At 42.6% G+C, this 17,721-nt stretch overlaps 10 non-coding genes across 10 annotated transcripts; all 10 read left to right on the plus strand.

Moving 5' to 3' along the window:
* The first annotated feature begins 414 nt into the window (after positions 1-414).
* LOC134096413 (5S ribosomal RNA) lies at positions 415-533 on the plus strand. The gene has a single exon (XR_009940867.1). It is a non-coding gene; the product is annotated as a 5S ribosomal RNA (ribosomal RNA).
* A 1,616-nt stretch (positions 534-2,149) lies between these two features.
* LOC134096425 (5S ribosomal RNA) lies at positions 2,150-2,268 on the plus strand. The gene has a single exon (XR_009940878.1). It is a non-coding gene; the product is annotated as a 5S ribosomal RNA (ribosomal RNA).
* Positions 2,269-3,888: 1,620 nt separating this feature from the next.
* On the plus strand, positions 3,889-4,007 carry LOC134096437 (5S ribosomal RNA). The gene has a single exon (XR_009940886.1). It is a non-coding gene; the product is annotated as a 5S ribosomal RNA (ribosomal RNA).
* Positions 4,008-5,627: 1,620 nt separating this feature from the next.
* LOC134096430 (5S ribosomal RNA) lies at positions 5,628-5,746 on the plus strand. Its single transcript, XR_009940882.1, has one exon. It is a non-coding gene; the product is annotated as a 5S ribosomal RNA (ribosomal RNA).
* Positions 5,747-7,364: 1,618 nt separating this feature from the next.
* LOC134096433 (5S ribosomal RNA) lies at positions 7,365-7,483 on the plus strand. Its single transcript, XR_009940885.1, has one exon. It is a non-coding gene; the product is annotated as a 5S ribosomal RNA (ribosomal RNA).
* A 1,616-nt stretch (positions 7,484-9,099) lies between these two features.
* On the plus strand, positions 9,100-9,218 carry LOC134096447 (5S ribosomal RNA). Its single transcript, XR_009940893.1, has one exon. It is a non-coding gene; the product is annotated as a 5S ribosomal RNA (ribosomal RNA).
* Positions 9,219-10,837: 1,619 nt separating this feature from the next.
* On the plus strand, positions 10,838-10,956 carry LOC134096299 (5S ribosomal RNA). The gene has a single exon (XR_009940756.1). It is a non-coding gene; the product is annotated as a 5S ribosomal RNA (ribosomal RNA).
* Positions 10,957-12,574: 1,618 nt separating this feature from the next.
* Positions 12,575-12,693, plus strand: LOC134096311 (5S ribosomal RNA). Its single transcript, XR_009940769.1, has one exon. It is a non-coding gene; the product is annotated as a 5S ribosomal RNA (ribosomal RNA).
* Positions 12,694-14,313: 1,620 nt separating this feature from the next.
* Positions 14,314-14,432, plus strand: LOC134096323 (5S ribosomal RNA). The gene has a single exon (XR_009940781.1). It is a non-coding gene; the product is annotated as a 5S ribosomal RNA (ribosomal RNA).
* A 1,618-nt stretch (positions 14,433-16,050) lies between these two features.
* Positions 16,051-16,169, plus strand: LOC134096335 (5S ribosomal RNA). Its single transcript, XR_009940793.1, has one exon. It is a non-coding gene; the product is annotated as a 5S ribosomal RNA (ribosomal RNA).
* The last annotated feature ends 1,552 nt before the right edge of the window (positions 16,170-17,721 follow it).

Consider the following 17,721-nt stretch of genomic DNA (forward strand, 5'->3'; position numbering starts at 1 on the left):
GTGACATTTTCTAATTTACTTGTGGTAGTTTCAAATGGTGTACACACCAAGTGGTTTTTGCCATGCTATGTCACCATTACAATTTATTTAGCTTCTAAACAAATCTGTGAGCGTTTTAATCAGAGATAAAGCTGCCCTATGTATGTTGTACTGTGAGTAAAGTATGTGCACTTGCCTAACCAAACTCTTCTGTCAGTACCCATCGTTTTTAGGATAAAGAAGGAACAGTTATTGGAAATGTTACCAAGTTTTAAATGCCATTTGTTGTATTCTTCACTTTCAAAGTTGAACTCCACGCGGAAAATGCGCCTTTGTTTTCTTGAACACAATGTAGCGTACCTCACCTTTCACAACACACGCGTCTCCAACCCGGGTTAGGGAGCTTTAAGTAGGTTACTTTGGCCGGTTGCTTTCGCTTACGGCCATACCACGCTGAACACGCCCGATCTCGTCCGATCTCGGAAGCTAAGCAGCGTCGGGCCTGGTTAGTACTTGGATGGGAGACCGCCTGGGAATACCAGGTGCCGTAAGCTTTTCTCTCCATCAGCCAGTGAAACTTTTTTTTTTTTCAGGCTGTCTGTCTGTGCGTGCCTGCTCCCTAGTACGTAGACGTTCCAACCCCTTTGAATATTTGCTTCCTCCGTTTGAAAGCAAAATAAAGAAATACATAAATAAATAAATAAATAAATGCATAGGTAGGAAATATAGGCTAAGCCAGCAACAGGTCGGAAAAAAATTGCACGAGTTGACTGTAAACAGCTGGCGGATTGGGGGAGTTTTAGTGCTTGTTTTCATCTGGAATGTTTAGCTTATTTTTTGGGGTGACAGCTTTCTTTTCTATGTAGTTTTCACCGTGTTGTACAATTCCCGGTCTCGCTGTGTTCATTCGCCCAAGAGCTGCAAAGTAATTTTTTCAACACTGTCTGAGTATGGAAAATAGCCTATAGTCTGCATGGCCTTCGACATCCCAGATATTGTAGTGTTTTCCTGAACAACTGTAGGTTACTCGTTTCAGGATGTCCAAGTAGAGCGAGTGACCAAAGTTCCTGTTTTTACGCACAGCGAATTGATATATGAAAAGCTAATATCAGCGTGCTTCATGAAGTTTTGCTTGACAGCAGTTGCTACTACATAGCCTATGTTGTCGGATTAGATGCAGCATTCGATTGACGTGTGTCTACTATTACGTATAAGGCCTATATAAACCGTGCGCTAAGGAGAAGCGCTCATTCACGTCTCCGTCGCCGGAGGGAGCGCCACGCTTTCTGTCGCTAGTGTACATCTGGACATGTATGGATCATTGGCTGCCAGTGACTCTAGCACACCAGTAGAGAGCTGCATTTGGAGCAGTTGTTTTTTCTTTCTCCGTGGCGAAGATGAAGCAAAGAGGATCCACGAAACAACCCTCTTTACAACACATGACCTGAATGCGCAGTCCTAACTGGCCAGAGACCCAACTCGGAGCGTCCGCATCCCGACCGGTATGTGTACGTTGTTTTCATTGAGAGGCTAAGTTTCTAAAACGAAGCTCATATTTTATGAATTGTAAATTAGGGCTGTTCTCTCCAATGAAACGTCCCCTGTGTTTTCGCTCTGCTTAGAAGGCGGATTTTTTTTTTTTATATCCCATCAAATACTTAGTGGTTTTATATTCTCATGCATGGCCAGACACTGATTTCTCTCCTTAGCTTTGAGTATCATCTTTGTTTGAAAAGCTGAGCTTTTTTTTACTCCAGTGACATTTTCTAATTTACTTGTGGTAGTTTCAAATGGTGTACACACCAAGTGGTTTTTGCCATGCTATGTCACCATTACAATTTATTTAGCTTCTAAACAAATCTGTGAGCGTTTTAATCAGAGATAAAGCTGCCCTATGTATGTTGTACTGTGAGTAAAGTATGTGCACTTGCCTAACCAAACTCTTCTGTCAGTACCCATCGTTTTTAGGATAAAGAAGGAACAGTTATTGGAAATGTTACCAAGTTTTAAATGCCATTTGTTGTATTCTTCACTTTCAAAGTTGAACTCCACGCGGAAAATGCGCCCTTGTTTTCTTGAACACAATGTAGCGTACCTCACCTTTCACAACACACGCGTCTCCAACCCGGGTGAGGGAGCTTTAAGTAGGTTACTTTGGCCGGTTGCTTTCGCTTACGGCCATACCACGCTGAACACGCCCGATCTCGTCCGATCTCGGAAGCTAAGCAGCGTCGGGCCTGGTTAGTACTTGGATGGGAGACCGCCTGGGAATACCAGGTGCCGTAAGCTTTTCTCTCCATCAGCCAGTGAAACTTTTTTTTTTTTTCAGGCTGTCTGTCTGTGCGTGCCTGCTCCCTAGTACGTAGACGTTCCAACCCCTTTGAATATGTGCTTCCTCCGTTTGAAAGCAAAATAAAGAAATACATAAATAAATAAATAAATAAATACATAGGTAGGAAATATAGGCTAAGCCAGCAACAGGTCGGAAAAAATTGCACGAGTTGACTGTAAACAGCTGGCGGATTGGGGGAGTTTTAGTGTTTGTTTTCATCTGGAATGTTTAGCTTATTTTTTGGGGTGACAGCTTTGTTTTCGATGTAGTTTTCACCGTGTTGTACAATTCCCGGTCTCGCTGTGTTCATTCGCCCAAGAGCTGCAAAGTAATTTTTTCAACACTGTCTGAGTATGGAAAATAGCCTATAGTCTGCATGGCCTTCGACATCCCAGATATTGTAGTGTTTTCCTGAACAACTGTATGTTACTCGTTTCAGGATGTCCAAGTAGAGCGAGTGACCAAAGGTCCTGTTTTTACGCACAGCGAATTGATATATGAAAAGCTAATATCAGCGTGCTTCATGAAGTTTTGCTTGACAGCAGTTGCTACTACATAGCCTATGTTGTCGGATTAGATGCAGCATTCGATTGACGTGTGTCTACTATTACGTATAAGGCCTATATAAACCGTGCGCTAAGGAGAAGCGCTCACTCACGTCTCCGTCGCCGGAGGGAGCGCCACGCTTTCTGTCGCTAGTGTACATCTGGACATGTATGGATCATTGGCTGCCAGTGACTCTAGCACACCAGTAGAGAACTGCATTTGGAGCAGTTGTTTTTTCTTTCTCCGTGGCGAAGATGAAGCAAAGAGGATCCACGAAACAACCCTCTTTACAACACATGACCTGAATGCGCAGTCCTAACTGGCCAGAGACCCAACTCGGAGCGTCCGCATCCCGACCGGTATGTGTACGTTGTTTTCATTGAGAGGCTAAGTTTCTAAAACGAAGCTCATATTTTATGAATTGTAAATTAGGGCTGTTCTCTCCAATGAAACGTCCCCTGTGTTTTCGCTCTGCTTAGAAAAACGGATTTTTTTTTTTTTTATATCCCATCAAATACTTAGTGGTTTTATATTCTCATGCATGGCCAGACACTGATTTCTCTCCTTAGCTTTGAGTATCATCTTTGTTTGAAAAGCTGAGCTTTTTTTTTACTCCAGTGACATTTTCTAATTTACTTGTGGTAGTTTCAAATGGTGTACACACCAAGTGGTTTTTGCCATGCTATGTCACCATTACAATTTATTTAGCTTCTAAACAAATCTGTGAGCGTTTTAATCAGAGATAAAGCTGCCCTATGTATGTTGTACTGTGAGTAAAGTATGTGCACTTGCCTAACCAAACTCTTCTGTCAGTACCCATCGTTTTTAGGATAAAGAAGGAACAGTTATTGGAAATGTTACCAAGTTTTAAATGCCATTTGTTGTATTCTTCACTTTCAAAGTTGAACTCCACGCGGAAAATGCGCCCTTGTTTTCTTGAACACAATGTAGCGTACCTCACCTTTCACAACACACGCGTCTCCAACCCGGGTTAGGGAGCTTTAAGTAGGTTACTTTGGCCGGTTGCTTTCGCTTACGGCCATACCACGCTGAACACGCCCGATCTCGTCCGATCTCGGAAGCTAAGCAGCGTCGGGCCTGGTTAGTACTTGGATGGGAGACCGCCTGGGAATACCAGGTGCCGTAAGCTTTTCTCTCCATCAGCCAGTGAAACTTTTTTTTTTTTTCAGGCTGTCTGTCTGTGCGTGCCTGCTCCCTAGTACGTAGACGTTCCAACCCCTTTGAATATTTGCTTCCTCCGTTTGAAAGCAAAATAAAGAAATACATAAATAAATAAATAAATAAATACATAGGTAGGAAATATAGGCTAAGCCAGCAACAGGTCGGAAAAAATTGCACGAGTTGACTGTAAACAGCTGGCGGATTGGGGGAGTTTTAGTGTTTGTTTTCATCTGGAATGTTTAGCTTATTTTTTGGGGTGACAGCTTTGTTTTCGATGTAGTTTTCACCGTGTTGTACAATTCCCGGTCTCGCTGTGTTCATTCGCCCAAGAGCTGCAAAGTAATTTTTTCAACACTGTCTGAGTATGGAAAATAGCCTATAGTCTGCATGGCCTTCGACATCCCAGATATTGTAGTGTTTTCCTGAACAACTGTATGTTACTCGTTTCAGGATGTCCAAGTAGAGCGAGTGACCAAAGGTCCTGTTTTTACGCACAGCGAATTGATATATGAAAAGCTAATATCAGCGTGCTTCATGAAGTTTTGCTTGACAGCAGTTGCTACTACATAGCCTATGTTGTCGGATTAGATGCAGCATTCGATTGACGTGTGTCTACTATTACGTATAAGGCCTATATAAACCGTGCGCTAAGGAGAAGCGCTCATTCACGTCTCCGTCGCCGGAGGGAGCGCCACGCTTTCTGTCGCTAGTGTACATCTGGACATGTATGGATCATTGGCTGCCAGTGACTCTAGCACACCAGTAGAGAGCTGCATTTGGAGCAGTTGTTTTTTCTTTCTCCGTGGCGAAGATGAAGCAAAGAGGATCCACGAAACAACCCTCTTTACAACACATGACCTGAATGCGCAGTCCTAACTGGCCAGAGACCCAACTCGGAGCGTCCGCATCCCGACCGGTATGTGTACGTTGTTTTCATTGAGAGGCTAAGTTTCTAAAACGAAGCTCATATTTTATGAATTGTAAATTAGGGCTGTTCTCTCCAATGAAACGTCCCCTGTGTTTTCGCTCTGCTTAGAAAAACGGATTTTTTTTTTTATATATATCCCATCAAATACTTAGTGGTTTTATATTCTCATGCATGGCCAGACACTGATTTCTCTCCTTAGCTTTGAGTATCATCTTTGTTTGAAAAGCTGAGCTTTTTTTTACTCCAGTGACATTTTCTAATTTACTTGTGGTAGTTTCAAATGGTGTACACACCAAGTGGTTTTTGCCATGCTATGTCACCATTACAATTTATTTAGCTTCTAAACAAATCTGTGAGCGTTTTAATCAGAGATAAAGCTGCCCTATGTATGTTGTACTGTGAGTAAAGTATGTGCACTTGCCTAACCAAACTCTTCTGTCAGTACCCATCGTTTTTAGGATAAAGAAGGAACAGTTATTGGAAATGTTACCAAGTTTTAAATGCCATTTGTTGTATTCTTCACTTTCAAAGTTGAACTCCACGCGGAAAATGCGCCCTTGTTTTCTTGAACACAATGTAGCGTACCTCACCTTTCACAACACACGCGTCTCCAACCCGGGTTAGGGAGCTTTAAGTAGGTTACTTTGGCCGGTTGCTTTCGCTTACGGCCATACCACGCTGAACACGCTCGATCTCGTCCGATCTCGGAAGCTAAGCAGCGTCGGGCCTGGTTAGTACTTGGATGGGAGACCGCCTGGGAATACCAGGTGCCGTAAGCTTTTCTCTCCATCAGCCAGTGAAACTTTTTTTTTTTTTCAGGCTGTCTGTCTGTGCGTGCCTGCTCCCTAGTACGTAGACGTTCCAATCCCTTTGAATATTTGCTTCCTCCGTTTGAAAGCAAAATAAAGAAATACATAAATAAATAAATAAATAAATACATAGGTAGGAAATATAGGCTAAGCCAGCAACAGGTCGGAAAAAATTGCACGAGTTGACTGTAAACAGCTGGCGGATTGGGGGAGTTTTAGTGTTTGTTTTCATCTGGAATGTTTAGCTTATTTTTTGGGGTGACAGCTTTGTTTTCGATGTAGTTTTCACCGTGTTGTACAATTCCCGGTCTCGCTGTGTTCATTCGCCCAAGAGCTGCAAAGTAATTTTTTCAACACTGTCTGAGTATGGAAAATAGCCTATAGTCTGCATGGCCTTCGACATCCCAGATATTGTAGTGTTTTCCTGAACAACTGTAGGTTACTCGTTTCAGGATGTCCAAGTAGAGCGAGTGACCAAAGGTCCTGTTTTTACGCACAGCGAATTGATATATGAAAAGCTAATATCAGCGTGCTTCATGAAGTTTTGCTTGACAGCAGTTGCTACTACATAGCCTATGTTGTCGGATTAGATGCAGCATTCGATTGACGTGTGTCTACTATTACGTATAAGGCCTATATAAACCGTGCGCTAAGGAGAAGCGCTCATTCACGTCTCCGTCGCCGGAGGGAGCGCCACGCTTTCTGTCGCTAGTGTACATCTGGACATGTATGGATCATTGGCTGCCAGTGACTCTAGCACACCAGTAGAGAACTTTATTAGGAGCAGTTGTTTTTTCTTTCTCCGTGGCGAAGATGAAGCAAAGAGGATCCACGAAACAACCCTCTTTACAACACATGACCTGAATGCGCAGTCCTAACTGGCCAGAGACCCAACTCGGAGCGTCCGCATCCCGACCGGTATGTGTACGTTGTTTTCATTGAGAGGCTAAGTTTCTAAAACGAAGCTCATATTTTGTGAATTGTAAATTAGGGCTGTTCTCTCCAATGAAACGTCCCCTGTGTTTTCGCTCTGCTTAGAAAAACGGATTTTTTTTTTTTTATATCCCATCAAATACTTAGTGGTTTTATATTCTCATGCATGGCCAGACACTGATTTCTCTCCTTAGCTTTGAGTATCATCTTTGTTTGAAAAGCTGAGCTTTTTTTTACTCCAGTGACATTTTCTAATTTACTTGTGGTAGTTTCAAATGGTGTACACACCAAGTGGTTTTTGCCATGCTATGTCACCATTACAATTTATTTAGCTTCTAAACAAATCTGTGAGCGTTTTAATCAGAGATAAAGCTGCCCTATGTATGTTGTACTGTGAGTAAAGTATGTGCACTTGCCTAACCAAACTCTTCTGTCAGTACCCATCGTTTTTAGGATAAAGAAGGAACAGTTATTGGAAATGTTACCAAGTTTTAAATGCCATTTGTTGTATTCTTCACTTTCAAAGTTGAACTCCACGCGGAAAATGCGCCTTTGTTTTCTTGAACACAATGTAGCGTACCTCACCTTTCACAACACACGCGTCTCCAACCCGGGTTAGGGAGCTTTAAGTAGGTTACTTTGGCCGGTTGCTTTCACTTACGGCCATACCACGCTGAACACGCCCGATCTCGTCCGATTTCGGAAGCTAAGCAGCGTCGGGCCTGGTTAGTACTTGGATGGGAGACCGCCTGGGAATACCAGGTGCCGTAAGCTTTTCTCTCCATCAGCCAGTGAAACTTTTTTTTTTTTCAGGCTGTCTGTCTGTGCGTGCCTGCTCCCTAGTACGTAGACGTTCCAACCCCTTTGAATATTTGCTTCCTCCGTTTGAAAGCAAAATAAAGAAATACATAAATAAATAAATAAATAAATGCATAGGTAGGAAATATAGGCTAAGCCAGCAACAGGTCGGAAAAAAATTGCACGAGTTGACTGTAAACAGCTGGCGGATTGGGGGAGTTTTAGTGCTTGTTTTCATCTGGAATGTTTAGCTTATTTTTTGGGGTGACAGCTTTCTTTTCTATGTAGTTTTCACCGTGTTGTACAATTCCCGGTCTCGCTGTGTTCATTCGCCCAAGAGCTGCAAAGTAATTTTTTCAACACTGTCTGAGTATGGAAAATAGCCTATAGTCTGCATGGCCTTCGACATCCCAGATATTGTAGTGTTTTCCTGAACAACTGTAGGTTACTCGTTTCAGGATGTCCAAGTAGAGCGAGTGACCAAAGTTCCTGTTTTTACGCACAGCGAATTGATATATGAAAAGCTAATATCAGCGTGCTTCATGAAGTTTTGCTTGACAGCAGTTGCTACTACATAGCCTATGTTGTCGGATTAGATGCAGCATTCGATTGACGTGTGTCTACTATTACGTATAAGGCCTATATAAACCGTGCGCTAAGGAGAAGCGCTCATTCACGTCTCCGTCGCCGGAGGGAGCGCCACGCTTTCTGTCGCTAGTGTACATCTGGACATGTATGGATCATTGGCTGCCAGTGACTCTAGCACACCAGTAGAGAGCTGCATTTGGAGCAGTTGTTTTTTCTTTCTCCGTGGCGAAGATGAAGCAAAGAGGATCCACGAAACAACCCTCTTTACAACACATGACCTGAATGCGCAGTCCTAACTGGCCAGAGACCCAACTCGGAGCGTCCGCATCCCGACCGGTATGTGTACGTTGTTTTCATTGAGAGGCTAAGTTTCTAAAACGAAGCTCATATTTTATGAATTGTAAATTAGGGCTGTTCTCTCCAATGAAACGTCCCCTGTGTTTTCGCTCTGCTTAGAAGGCGGATTTTTTTTTTTTATATCCCATCAAATACTTAGTGGTTTTATATTCTCATGCATGGCCAGACACTGATTTCTCTCCTTAGCTTTGAGTATCATCTTTGTTTGAAAAGCTGAGCTTTTTTTTACTCCAGTGACATTTTCTAATTTACTTGTGGTAGTTTCAAATGGTGTACACACCAAGTGGTTTTTGCCATGCTATGTCACCATTACAATTTATTTAGCTTCTAAACAAATCTGTGAGCGTTTTAATCAGAGATAAAGCTGCCCTATGTATGTTGTACTGTGAGTAAAGTATGTGCACTTGCCTAACCAAACTCTTCTGTCAGTACCCATCGTTTTTAGGATAAAGAAGGAACAGTTATTGGAAATGTTACCAAGTTTTAAATGCCATTTGTTGTATTCTTCACTTTCAAAGTTGAACTCCACGCGGAAAATGCGCCCTTGTTTTCTTGAACACAATGTAGCGTACCTCACCTTTCACAACACACGCGTCTCCAACCCGGGTGAGGGAGCTTTAAGTAGGTTACTTTGGCCGGTTGCTTTCGCTTACGGCCATACCACGCTGAACACGCCCGATCTCGTCCGATCTCGGAAGCTAAGCAGCGTCGGGCCTGGTTAGTACTTGGATGGGAGACCGCCTGGGAATACCAGGTGCCGTAAGCTTTTCTCTCCATCAGCCAGTGAAACTTTTTTTTTTTTTCAGGCTGTCTGTCTGTGCGTGCCTGCTCCCTAGTACGTAGACGTTCCAACCCCTTTGAATATGTGCTTCCTCCGTTTGAAAGCAAAATAAAGAAATACATAAATAAATAAATAAATAAATACATAGGTAGGAAATATAGGCTAAGCCAGCAACAGGTCGGAAAAAATTGCACGAGTTGACTGTAAACAGCTGGCGGATTGGGGGAGTTTTAGTGTTTGTTTTCATCTGGAATGTTTAGCTTATTTTTTGGGGTGACAGCTTTGTTTTCGATGTAGTTTTCACCGTGTTGTACAATTCCCGGTCTCGCTGTGTTCATTCGCCCAAGAGCTGCAAAGTAATTTTTTCAACACTGTCTGAGTATGGAAAATAGCCTATAGTCTGCATGGCCTTCGACATCCCAGATATTGTAGTGTTTTCCTGAACAACTGTATGTTACTCGTTTCAGGATGTCCAAGTAGAGCGAGTGACCAAAGGTCCTGTTTTTACGCACAGCGAATTGATATATGAAAAGCTAATATCAGCGTGCTTCATGAAGTTTTGCTTGACAGCAGTTGCTACTACATAGCCTATGTTGTCGGATTAGATGCAGCATTCGATTGACGTGTGTCTACTATTACGTATAAGGCCTATATAAACCGTGCGCTAAGGAGAAGCGCTCACTCACGTCTCCGTCGCCGGAGGGAGCGCCACGCTTTCTGTCGCTAGTGTACATCTGGACATGTATGGATCATTGGCTGCCAGTGACTCTAGCACACCAGTAGAGAACTGCATTTGGAGCAGTTGTTTTTTCTTTCTCCGTGGCGAAGATGAAGCAAAGAGGATCCACGAAACAACCCTCTTTACAACACATGACCTGAATGCGCAGTCCTAACTGGCCAGAGACCCAACTCGGAGCGTCCGCATCCCGACCGGTATGTGTACGTTGTTTTCATTGAGAGGCTAAGTTTCTAAAACGAAGCTCATATTTTATGAATTGTAAATTAGGGCTGTTCTCTCCAATGAAACGTCCCCTGTGTTTTCGCTCTGCTTAGAAAAACGGATTTTTTTTTTTTTATATCCCATCAAATACTTAGTGGTTTTATATTCTCATGCATGGCCAGACACTGATTTCTCTCCTTAGCTTTGAGTATCATCTTTGTTTGAAAAGCTGAGCTTTTTTTTTACTCCAGTGACATTTTCTAATTTACTTGTGGTAGTTTCAAATGGTGTACACACCAAGTGGTTTTTGCCATGCTATGTCACCATTACAATTTATTTAGCTTCTAAACAAATCTGTGAGCGTTTTAATCAGAGATAAAGCTGCCCTATGTATGTTGTACTGTGAGTAAAGTATGTGCACTTGCCTAACCAAACTCTTCTGTCAGTACCCATCGTTTTTAGGATAAAGAAGGAACAGTTATTGGAAATGTTACCAAGTTTTAAATGCCATTTGTTGTATTCTTCACTTTCAAAGTTGAACTCCACGCGGAAAATGCGCCCTTGTTTTCTTGAACACAATGTAGCGTACCTCACCTTTCACAACACACGCGTCTCCAACCCGGGTTAGGGAGCTTTAAGTAGGTTACTTTGGCCGGTTGCTTTCGCTTACGGCCATACCACGCTGAACACGCCCGATCTCGTCCGATCTCGGAAGCTAAGCAGCGTCGGGCCTGGTTAGTACTTGGATGGGAGACCGCCTGGGAATACCAGGTGCCGTAAGCTTTTCTCTCCATCAGCCAGTGAAACTTTTTTTTTTTTTCAGGCTGTCTGTCTGTGCGTGCCTGCTCCCTAGTACGTAGACGTTCCAACCCCTTTGAATATTTGCTTCCTCCGTTTGAAAGCAAAATAAAGAAATACATAAATAAATAAATAAATAAATACATAGGTAGGAAATATAGGCTAAGCCAGCAACAGGTCGGAAAAAATTGCACGAGTTGACTGTAAACAGCTGGCGGATTGGGGGAGTTTTAGTGTTTGTTTTCATCTGGAATGTTTAGCTTATTTTTTGGGGTGACAGCTTTGTTTTCGATGTAGTTTTCACCGTGTTGTACAATTCCCGGTCTCGCTGTGTTCATTCGCCCAAGAGCTGCAAAGTAATTTTTTCAACACTGTCTGAGTATGGAAAATAGCCTATAGTCTGCATGGCCTTCGACATCCCAGATATTGTAGTGTTTTCCTGAACAACTGTATGTTACTCGTTTCAGGATGTCCAAGTAGAGCGAGTGACCAAAGGTCCTGTTTTTACGCACAGCGAATTGATATATGAAAAGCTAATATCAGCGTGCTTCATGAAGTTTTGCTTGACAGCAGTTGCTACTACATAGCCTATGTTGTCGGATTAGATGCAGCATTCGATTGACGTGTGTCTACTATTACGTATAAGGCCTATATAAACCGTGCGCTAAGGAGAAGCGCTCATTCACGTCTCCGTCGCCGGAGGGAGCGCCACGCTTTCTGTCGCTAGTGTACATCTGGACATGTATGGATCATTGGCTGCCAGTGACTCTAGCACACCAGTAGAGAACTTTATTAGGAGCAGTTGTTTTTTCTTTCTCCGTGGCGAAGATGAAGCAAAGAGGATCCACGAAACAACCCTCTTTACAACACATGACCTGAATGCGCAGTCCTAACTGGCCAGAGACCCAACTCGGAGCGTCCGCATCCCGACCGGTATGTGTACGTTGTTTTCATTGAGAGGCTAAGTTTCTAAAACGAAGCTCATATTTTATGAATTGTAAATTAGGGCTGTTCTCTCCAATGAAACGTCCCCTGTGTTTTCGCTCTGCTTAGAAAAACGGATTTTTTTTTTTTTATATCCCATCAAATACTTAGTGGTTTTATATTCTCATGCATGGCCAGACACTGATTTCTCTCCTTAGCTTTGAGTATCATCTTTGTTTGAAAAGCTGAGCTTTTTTTTACTCCAGTGACATTTTCTAATTTACTTGTGGTAGTTTCAAATGGTGTACACACCAAGTGGTTTTTGCCATGCTATGTCACCATTACAATTTATTTAGCTTCTAAACAAATCTGTGAGCGTTTTAATCAGAGATAAAGCTGCCCTATGTATGTTGTACTGTGAGTAAAGTATGTGCACTTGCCTAACCAAACTCTTCTGTCAGTACCCATCGTTTTTAGGATAAAGAAGGAACAGTTATTGGAAATGTTACCTAGTTTTAAATGCCATTTGTTGTATTCTTCACTTTCAAAGTTGAACTCCACGCGGAAAATGCGCCCTTGTTTTCTTGAACACAATGTAGCGTACCTCACCTTTCACAACACACGCGTCTCCAACCCGGGTGAGGGAGCTTTAAGTAGGTTACTTTGGCCGGTTGCTTTCGCTTACGGCCATACCACGCTGAACACGCCCGATCTCGTCCGATCTCGGAAGCTAAGCAGCGTCGGGCCTGGTTAGTACTTGGATGGGAGACCGCCTGGGAATACCAGGTGCCGTAAGCTTTTCTCTCCATCAGCCAGTGAAACTTTTTTTTTTTTTCAGGCTGTCTGTCTGTGCGTGCCTGCTCCCTAGTACGTAGACGTTCCAACCCCTTTGAATATGTGCTTCCTCCGTTTGAAAGCAAAATAAAGAAATACATAAATAAATAAATAAATAAATACATAGGTAGGAAATATAGGCTAAGCCAGCAACAGGTCGGAAAAAATTGCACGAGTTGACTGTAAACAGCTGGCGGATTGGGGGAGTTTTAGTGTTTGTTTTCATCTGGAATGTTTAGCTTATTTTTTGGGGTGACAGCTTTGTTTTCGATGTAGTTTTCACCGTGTTGTACAATTCCCGGTCTCGCTGTGTTCATTCGCCCAAGAGCTGCAAAGTAATTTTTTCAACACTGTCTGAGTATGGAAAATAGCCTATAGTCTGCATGGCCTTCGACATCCCAGATATTGTAGTGTTTTCCTGAACAACTGTATGTTACTCGTTTCAGGATGTCCAAGTAGAGCGAGTGACCAAAGGTCCTGTTTTTACGCACAGCGAATTGATATATGAAAAGCTAATATCAGCGTGCTTCATGAAGTTTTGCTTGACAGCAGTTGCTACTACATAGCCTATGTTGTCGGATTAGATGCAGCATTCGATTGACGTGTGTCTACTATTACGTATAAGGCCTATATAAACCGTGCGCTAAGGAGAAGCGCTCACTCACGTCTCCGTCGCCGGAGGGAGCGCCACGCTTTCTGTCGCTAGTGTACATCTGGACATGTATGGATCATTGGCTGCCAGTGACTCTAGCACACCAGTAGAGAACTGCATTTGGAGCAGTTGTTTTTTCTTTCTCCGTGGCGAAGATGAAGCAAAGAGGATCCACGAAACAACCCTCTTTACAACACATGACCTGAATGCGCAGTCCTAACTGGCCAGAGACCCAACTCGGAGCGTCCGCATCCCGACCGGTATGTGTACGTTGTTTTCATTGAGAGGCTAAGTTTCTAAAACGAAGCTCATATTTTATGAATTGTAAATTAGGGCTGTTCTCTCCAATGAAACGTCCCCTGTGTTTTCGCTCTGCTTAGAAAAACGGATTTTTTTTTTTTTTATATCCCATCAAATACTTAGTGGTTTTATATTCTCATGCATGGCCAGACACTGATTTCTCTCCTTAGCTTTGAGTATCATCTTTGTTTGAAAAGCTGAGCTTTTTTTTTACTCCAGTGACATTTTCTAATTTACTTGTGGTAGTTTCAAATGGTGTACACACCAAGTGGTTTTTGCCATGCTATGTCACCATTACAATTTATTTAGCTTCTAAACAAATCTGTGAGCGTTTTAATCAGAGATAAAGCTGCCCTATGTATGTTGTACTGTGAGTAAAGTATGTGCACTTGCCTAACCAAACTCTTCTGTCAGTACCCATCGTTTTTAGGATAAAGAAGGAACAGTTATTGGAAATGTTACCAAGTTTTAAATGCCATTTGTTGTATTCTTCACTTTCAAAGTTGAACTCCACGCGGAAAATGCGCCCTTGTTTTCTTGAACACAATGTAGCGTACCTCACCTTTCACAACACACGCGTCTCCAACCCGGGTTAGGGAGCTTTAAGTAGGTTACTTTGGCCGGTTGCTTTCGCTTACGGCCATACCACGCTGAACACGCCCGATCTCGTCCGATCTCGGAAGCTAAGCAGCGTCGGGCCTGGTTAGTACTTGGATGGGAGACCGCCTGGGAATACCAGGTGCCGTAAGCTTTTCTCTCCATCAGCCAGTGAAACTTTTTTTTTTTTTCAGGCTGTCTGTCTGTGCGTGCCTGCTCCCTAGTACGTAGACGTTCCAACCCCTTTGAATATTTGCTTCCTCCGTTTGAAAGCAAAATAAAGAAATACATAAATAAATAAATAAATAAATACATAGGTAGGAAATATAGGCTAAGCCAGCAACAGGTCGGAAAAAATTGCACGAGTTGACTGTAAACAGCTGGCGGATTGGGGGAGTTTTAGTGTTTGTTTTCATCTGGAATGTTTAGCTTATTTTTTGGGGTGACAGCTTTGTTTTCGATGTAGTTTTCACCGTGTTGTACAATTCCCGGTCTCGCTGTGTTCATTCGCCCAAGAGCTGCAAAGTAATTTTTTCAACACTGTCTGAGTATGGAAAATAGCCTATAGTCTGCATGGCCTTCGACATCCCAGATATTGTAGTGTTTTCCTGAACAACTGTATGTTACTCGTTTCAGGATGTCCAAGTAGAGCGAGTGACCAAAGGTCCTGTTTTTACGCACAGCGAATTGATATATGAAAAGCTAATATCAGCGTGCTTCATGAAGTTTTGCTTGACAGCAGTTGCTACTACATAGCCTATGTTGTCGGATTAGATGCAGCATTCGATTGACGTGTGTCTACTATTACGTATAAGGCCTATATAAACCGTGCGCTAAGGAGAAGCGCTCATTCACGTCTCCGTCGCCGGAGGGAGCGCCACGCTTTCTGTCGCTAGTGTACATCTGGACATGTATGGATCATTGGCTGCCAGTGACTCTAGCACACCAGTAGAGAACTTTATTAGGAGCAGTTGTTTTTTCTTTCTCCGTGGCGAAGATGAAGCAAAGAGGATCCACGAAACAACCCTCTTTACAACACATGACCTGAATGCGCAGTCCTAACTGGCCAGAGACCCAACTCGGAGCGTCCGCATCCCGACCGGTATGTGTACGTTGTTTTCATTGAGAGGCTAAGTTTCTAAAACGAAGCTCATATTTTATGAATTGTAAATTAGGGCTGTTCTCTCCAATGAAACGTCCCCTGTGTTTTCGCTCTGCTTAGAAAAACGGATTTTTTTTTTTTTATATCCCATCAAATACTTAGTGGTTTTATATTCTCATGCATGGCCAGACACTGATTTCTCTCCTTAGCTTTGAGTATCATCTTTGTTTGAAAAGCTGAGCTTTTTTTTACTCCAGTGACATTTTCTAATTTACTTGTGGTAGTTTCAAATGGTGTACACACCAAGTGGTTTTTGCCATGCTATGTCACCATTACAATTTATTTAGCTTCTAAACAAATCTGTGAGCGTTTTAATCAGAGATAAAGCTGCCCTATGTATGTTGTACTGTGAGTAAAGTATGTGCACTTGCCTAACCAAACTCTTCTGTCAGTACCCATCGTTTTTAGGATAAAGAAGGAACAGTTATTGGAAATGTTACCAAGTTTTAAATGCCATTTGTTGTATTCTTCACTTTCAAAGTTGAACTCCACGCGGAAAATGCGCCCTTGTTTTCTTGAACACAATGTAGCGTACCTCACCTTTCACAACACACGCGTCTCCAACCCGGGTGAGGGAGCTTTAAGTAGGTTACTTTGGCCGGTTGCTTTCGCTTACGGCCATACCACGCTGAACACGCCCGATCTCGTCCGATCTCGGAAGCTAAGCAGCGTCGGGCCTGGTTAGTACTTGGATGGGAGACCGCCTGGGAATACCAGGTGCCGTAAGCTTTTCTCTCCATCAGCCAGTGAAACTTTTTTTTTTTTTCAGGCTGTCTGTCTGTGCGTGCCTGCTCCCTAGTACGTAGACGTTCCAACCCCTTTGAATATTTGCTTCCTCCGTTTGAAAGCAAAATAAAGAAATACATAAATAAATAAATAAATAAATACATAGGTAGGAAATATAGGCTAAGCCAGCAACAGGTCGGAAAAAATTGCACGAGTTGACTGTAAACAGCTGGCGGATTGGGGGAGTTTTAGTGTTTGTTTTCATCTGGAATGTTTAGCTTATTTTTTGGGGTGACAGCTTTGTTTTCGATGTAGTTTTCACCGTGTTGTACAATTCCCGGTCTCGCTGTGTTCATTCGCCCAAGAGCTGCAAAGTAATTTTTTCAACACTGTCTGAGTATGGAAAATAGCCTATAGTCTGCATGGCCTTCGACATCCCAGATATTGTAGTGTTTTCCTGAACAACTGTATGTTACTCGTTTCAGGATGTCCAAGTAGAGCGAGTGACCAAAGGTCCTGTTTTTACGCACAGCGAATTGATATATGAAAAGCTAATATCAGCGTGCTTCATGAAGTTTTGCTTGACAGCAGTTGCTACTACATAGCCTATGTTGTCGGATTAGATGCAGCATTCGATTGACGTGTGTCTACTATTACGTATAAGGCCTATATAAACCGTGCGCTAAGGAGAAGCGCTCACTCACGTCTTCGTCGCCGGAGGGAGCGCCACGCTTTCTGTCGCTAGTGTACATCTGGACATGTATGGATCATTGGCTGCCAGTGACTCTAGCACACCAGTAGAGAACTGCATTTGGAGCAGTTGTTTTTTCTTTCTCCGTGGCGAAGATGAAGCAAAGAGGATCCACGAAACAACCCTCTTTACAACACATGACCTGAATGCGCAGTCCTAACTGGCCAGAGACCCAACTCGGAGCGTCCGCATCCCGACCGGTATGTGTACGTTGTTTTCATTGAGAGGCTAAGTTTCTAAAACGAAGCTCATATTTTATGAATTGTAAATTAGGGCTGTTCTCTCCAATGAAACGTCCCCTGTGTTTTCGCTCTGCTTAGAAAAACGGATTTTTTTTTTTTTTATATCCCATCAAATACTTAGTGGTTTTATATTCTCATGCATGGCCAGACACTGATTTCTCTCCTTAGCTTTGAGTATCATCTTTGTTTGAAAAGCTGAGCTTTTTTTTTACTCCAGTGACATTTTCTAATTTACTTGTGGTAGTTTCAAATGGTGTACACACCAAGTGGTTTTTGCCATGCTATGTCACCATTACAATTTATTTAGCTTCTAAACAAATCTGTGAGCGTTTTAATCAGAGATAAAGCTGCCCTATGTATGTTGTACTGTGAGTAAAGTATGTGCACTTGCCTAACCAAACTCTTCTGTCAGTACCCATCGTTTTTAGGATAAAGAAGGAACAGTTATTGGAAATGTTACCAAGTTTTAAATGCCATTTGTTGTATTCTTCACTTTCAAAGTTGAACTCCACGCGGAAAATGCGCCCTTGTTTTCTTGAACACAATGTAGCGTACCTCACCT

This window comes from Sardina pilchardus, chromosome 11, assembly GCF_963854185.1.
Source record: "Sardina pilchardus chromosome 11, fSarPil1.1, whole genome shotgun sequence".
Lineage (NCBI taxonomy): Eukaryota > Metazoa > Chordata > Actinopteri > Clupeiformes > Clupeidae > Sardina > Sardina pilchardus.